Below are 6,000 nucleotides of genomic sequence, written 5' to 3' on the forward strand. Positions count from 1 at the left end.
ACATTAAAAAGAAATAAATATTTTTTTCATAAAAGAGATGTAAGATGTCTCATTACTCTGTAGGAAAATTCCTAAAGAGACACTCTTGGGATTTTCACTAACTGGAGAATTCTGAGACTTAAAGCCATGAGCTGTATTCCTCATCTGTTCTGGTGCTGTTTGATGCACTTGCCTTCTAGAACACCTTTCTTCACGATGAGGAGAGTGTCTTGTATGGTTTATCTGATATCTTATCCCTGTGTGCAGAACTCCTTTGGGTTTTAAGTCTTATGCTTTGTTCTTGTTGTTCTGTCCTGTCCGGGGAAGTGTCTCAGCTGCTCTTCAGCTTTGTCTTGGTGTGTGGACTAAAGCTTTAGTTTCTTCAGGTGTGCTCTTCATTTCTGCTCTTGTTTTCTGTTCTCTGAGATTCTTTGGTTTTGTAGTTGTTTTCTTTTGTTTTTTTCAGTCCACATGCCCTGTCAAAAGCATCTGATTTTTAAAAATTTATTTATTTATTCACTTTATATCCCAATGCTGCCCCCACTCCTGAACTCACCCATCACATAGTCCCTTCTCCCATTCTCCCTTCCCTTCCATCCACCCTCTGAGAGGGTGGTGACCCTTCCCTGGATATTCCCCTACCTTGGCAGATAAAGTCTCTGCAGGACTAGGTGCATCCTCTCCCACTGAGGCCAGACAAGACAGCCCGGTTAGGGAAGGGTATTTCACAAACAGGCAACAGCTTTAGGGATAGCCCCCATCCCTGTGTATGCTCTTTGGTTGGTGGTTCAGTCTCTGAGAGCCCCAATGGTCCTGGTTAGTTGACTCTGTTGGTGGGGACCCTCAATTCCTCCCCGCCCCCCAACTCTTCCATAAAACTCCCTGAGCTCCTTCCAACATTTAGCTGTGGGTCTCTGCATCTTTCTGACTCAGCTGCTAGGAGTAGCCTCTCAGAGGACATTATGAAAAGCATCTGATTTTTGCCCAGTCCTCTGTGATGCCAGCTTTCTCTCTCTCTCTCTCTCTCTCTCTCTCTCTCTCTCTCTCTCTCTCTCTCTCTCTCTCTCTCTCTCTCTCTCTCTCTCTCTCTCCTTCTCTGACCAGAAATGCCCAAGGAGGGCTGATCTCTGGCTCTGTGTTTTACCAGAGGAGGACTGTGAAGATATTTAGGAACCAGGATTAGTATTGGGACTCAGGATCAGTCGAGAGACACCTGAGCCAGGATCCACAGAACTATGTGGTCTGGAAACCCAGCTCTTTCCATCTCTGTGGAGTTCCTTCACCCTCTCTCACTTAGATCCATTTCTATAGCTCCAAAGACTAGCATCTTCACACCAAACACGAAGAAGTGAGCCTGCAGTCGATTCAGATGAGTGATTTTTCTTGGGATTGTACTCCAAATACCCAGCAATCCATAGGGGATATTAGCACTCAATCTGTGCTGGGTTCTTCTTGAGTACTGATTGCTCTTAGGGGTGGGTGCATTTCTAACTAACCTCAATTTTTCAGAGCAGAGCGCTATTCATGTAAAAGCAAAGATTGAAGATAGCTTGTGGCACAGACAACTTAGACCCAGCCACCCATCAGGACAGACTGATTAGACCCAGCTATCCTGCCACAGGGTCTTTGTTCCAACCCTCTGACATAAGCAGTCTGGCAATATTTGCCCTACACGTCTCCTGTAGAAGATCCTGTGTTTGTCCTAAAGAGACAGATGGATTGTACTGAACATACTGAACTGATAATCACTAGCAGAGGACCTCAGACAAGCTGCACAAGTGCTAAACAGGCTTCTCTTCATGAAAGGAATGGCGATATTAGTAAACATCTCCTGGCTATCATGAGAAACCAGAGAGAGTAGCACAAACCAGAGTGGAACATGAAAGAGGCCCAACCAAGGTCAACTTTGTGGTCAGCTAGCTGGAGGAAAAAAAAAAAAAAAAAAAAACAGGCAAGAAAGCCCGGTGATTTACTGCGTGTTCTTCATCCCACATTGCACTGAAGATTGACATCCCTTAAAGAAATCCAGACACTGGCATGAGAAGCTCAAGATACACAAAGCCCTTTGGGTGCTGGGATTTGTTTATTAACTGACGATTCTCGTTACATTTTTAAAGACGTGTGTGTGTGTGTGTGTGTGTGTGTGTGTGTGTGTGTGTGTGAGAGAGAGAGAGAGAGAGAGAGAGATATGGGGATGTGTGTCATGATATGTGTATGCAGATGGAGGTTAGAGAACAACTTTGTAAAGTGAGTTCTTTCCTTCCATCTTTATGTGGGTTTTAGGAATTGAACCCAGGTTATCGGGGTTGCGCAGCAAGTGCCTTTAACCACTGAGGCATCTCACCAACCTCTTGTTTGCTATTTTTGAGACAGATTTTTTTTTTATGTTAATCTGGTTAGTCTGGAACTCACTACAGAGACCAAGCTGACCTTAAACTCTCAGGCAATTATTCTGCCTTAGTCTCTTGAGTGCTGGAATTAGAGGCTTGCTCCATTACATCCAGCTCTGAAGGCAGTTTTCTAAGGAAGGAGAAGTCCCCAGGACTGGACCCTGCCCTCTGGAATCCAGCGGCCACTTGTTTCTGCAAAGGTTTTATAATTGGGCACAGTTAGGTCATCTCTTGCACACAGGTCTGGAGCCTTTGGACCGAGGATGTCACTCTGGTCCTCCCTCTGCCAGTGACTTCCAGTTTCTTTTACTACACTGAGCTCTAAAGCCCTCTGCACCTTTTGGAGTCTTCTGGGTTGGAGGCTCGTGCTGTCCTGACAAAGTCCACACAGACAGTGCTAGTCCTATCACATAAAGCAAAGGGGCCTCTCAGCCTGTGTTTCCTCATTCAAGCTTCCTGCCTTCTGAGAAAGACCTTCCCTGAAGGTAAATTTGGATTAGGGAGACAGTAGGGCTATGCATTGTGACAATACACTAAATCATTCTTAATTAATTAAGGAATCTTAAAATCAGTGCCACAGGCTCTACGGTTATAGCTCAGTTGGTAGAATTGTAATATCACAAAGACTGTTTCTATGCCCTGAGTAACCCTATGACTGTCTCCAGTGGTGATGGGGCATGGTTTGCTTGTAGCTCTGCTGTGACAACAGCTAGTGAGTTCAAGGAAGCTAGTCAGAGTGCACAACCCATTAGCTGGGTGGTACTGAGCCTAGCAGAGGAAGCTCAAGCTTGAAACAACTTCCTGATGGCTCTGGGTATGAATGTGTGACTGTCATCATTCATGGCAAACCTAAAACTGTTGGTCCAAGGTTGTTTACCTCGGGGACAATGATAACTTTTTTGCACAATGGCCCTGCTCCAGAGCAATCTTGGACCCAAGTCTAGTACCAGAACAATCAACTCTAAGTTGTTTGAGAAGGCTGTGTACATTAAAACAGCCATAAATCATGCTAATGAATCCCACATCGAGGAGAGAAATCCATTACACATTTCATACACAGGGCTATTGCTCCAGGACTCAGTGCTCATGCCTTTGAGGGCATCAAATGCAGTATTAACAACAGCCCTGTAAATGGAAAACATCTCACAATTGGGGATGGAGTGGGAAAACCCCCAGCCCCCAGTATATGAGCATTTTAGCAATGCAAACTTTCTCAGGACTTGGATTTCAACAAGGGGGAGGATATAAGTGCATTGCTTGACTTTTGGAAGGGTTTCAGTGTAATTTGCTAGATCCCTTCAAGCAAGGTGAAGTGTGTCTCCACAGAGCAATAAAGAGGGGAGACATGGCTATTTGTGTGCTCACACAAATTCATTGCATCTGAAAATGGTTCAGATTTTCTGGACTAAACACATACACACATACCCAAAGATGGGCAGTAATGTTGAGAACATCCTGAGCTTTCCCAGATGTTCCCAAAGCAGAAGTTTGGACTCAGTTTTGCCTGCCAGGCAACCCAAGGTCAGCAAAGCTGCATTTGGAAATGAAAGTGTTGGTGCTTGCTGGAGTCCTCATTTGATTTCCATTTGCAAATGAACAGGAATGATTTCTTTCACTTGCCCTTGGTGATTAACTGTTGGCAATCAATGTCCTACACACAAATGAGCCTGTCCCAGTTTCCAGCTTTAAACACTGGACACTTCAGAACATCACCTCCCAGGTTTCTGGGTCAAGATCCAATAATGCTTCATGTCTTTTTTTTCTTTTCTTCTTTTTTTTTTTTTTTTTTTGGTTTTTTGAGACAGGGTTTCTCTGTGTAGCCCTGGCTGTCCTGGAACTCACTTTGTAGACCAGGCTGGCCTCGAACTCAGAAATCCGCCTGCCTCTGCCTCCCAAGTGCTGGGATTAAAGGCGTGTGCCACCACGCCCAGCTAATGCTTCTTGTCTTGACTTGGCATCTGGTGTCAGCACTGATTTTTTTTTTTTTTTACCTCAAGGCTCTTGGGTAGTTTCAGTCCTGTTTGGGGTCCTTGAAGTAGGTGGTTACTCTGGACTTTACTTCTGTGGCTTCTGTAAATGGCATGGGCTGTAGAAAGCTTACATGTAGGCAAAGAGTGGGGAGTAATTTGATGCTATTGATTTAGGATCAAAATACCTGGGAATGGGGGTGGGGTTTGGGAAGATAGTTGGATTGCTAAAGTGTTCAGCTTGCAAGCACAAGGACATGAGTTCAGTCCCCAGAGCCCAGTTTGGTTTGGGTTTTTTGTTGGTGGTGTTTGTTTGCTTGCTTGCTTGCTTGCTTGCTTGCTTGCTTGCTTGCTTGCTTGCTTTAAAGCCCGGCATGGCTGTATGCAACACATTCTCCTAGTGCTAGGGATACAGGTAGTTAGATCCCTGGGACTCATTGGCCAGTCACCCAGCTAATTTACTTGACCAGTTCCAGGTCAGTGAGAGACCTATCCTCCACCCCGAAGAAAAAGGTGGACAGTACCTGAGGATACCTGAGTTTGTTTTCTGGGTTCCACATGTAGACACACATACATGCATATGTGCACCCCTGCAAATCTACATAGGGATGGGAAGCAGAAACTCTCCTGGGGCACAATGGAAGCTCTTTGGTTGTTTGTAAATTCCGAGTCCCCCACTAACCTCAGAAGCCTCAGCAAACTTCCCCCCACCATGGTCTGAGGAATCTGTGAAGGAGCAGAATCCTCAGCACAGAGAGCTTCCTTAAACCTTAGGAGCCAGCATTGACCTGCTCTTCTACCTGAGTTGTCTGATTTGAGCAAGTAGCTTTACACTTGTTCATGCCACTAGAGCTGAGAGCTGCTCTCACAGCCATCATCACATTGCAAAGCAAAACAGGCCCTTGCTCCCTTAAGTTGCCTTTTGAAAGCTTCTACTCTCTAGAACTCCTGTTACCAGTAGTTTCAGCATTGTGCTATGAGGAAGCCCAGGCAACCTGACTGACAGGCCCACAAAGTGAGGAGCAGAGGCCTTGGTTAACTGCTAGGAACTGTACCCAGTCAATAGCCCTGCAAGTGAGTTGCTATAGAAGCTGATCTTGCAGGCCCAGGCAAACCACTATGATACAGTACGAAGGAGAAGGGCTACAGCCTTTGGTTTTGTATCAGTACACTTTGAAGAGACCTGTTACATAGCACTAGCAATATGTGCATGGTGGTACCTTCAGTTTCAGCCACCCTCTGTGTGACCAGGTGACAAAGATACCCAGACACCTCTACCTCCCTCCCAAGTGCTGGCTGCCTGCTTTCTGAGAGCTCCTCTTTCCGTTTCTCCTATATCTGTGCCTGAGAGAAAGAAAACACTTTTAGTCAATTTCTCAAAAGGAAGTGTCCCATGAGCAAGCTCTGAAGGTGGACAAGGGATACAGCTGCCCACTGCTGTGCATGATTCCAGACCTGAAGTACAGATTCAAACAGACAACATCTCTGTATGTTAGAGATGATCACTTATTAGAATAGCTGTAGAATAGTTGCAATAATGGCAAAAGATGATGAGAATATGGATAAATAAAATTATCCACAGGCTGCTGGAGGAAGCGAGTGATTGGAGCTGGGCAGGAATAAGCCTGATGGTCCCTCTAGGAATTTCTTGTTTTGTTGTTTTT

Source organism: Mus caroli, unplaced genomic scaffold (genome assembly GCF_978045245.1).
Source record: "Mus caroli unplaced genomic scaffold, Mus_caroli_1 scaffold_4, whole genome shotgun sequence".
Lineage (NCBI taxonomy): Eukaryota > Metazoa > Chordata > Mammalia > Rodentia > Muridae > Mus > Mus caroli.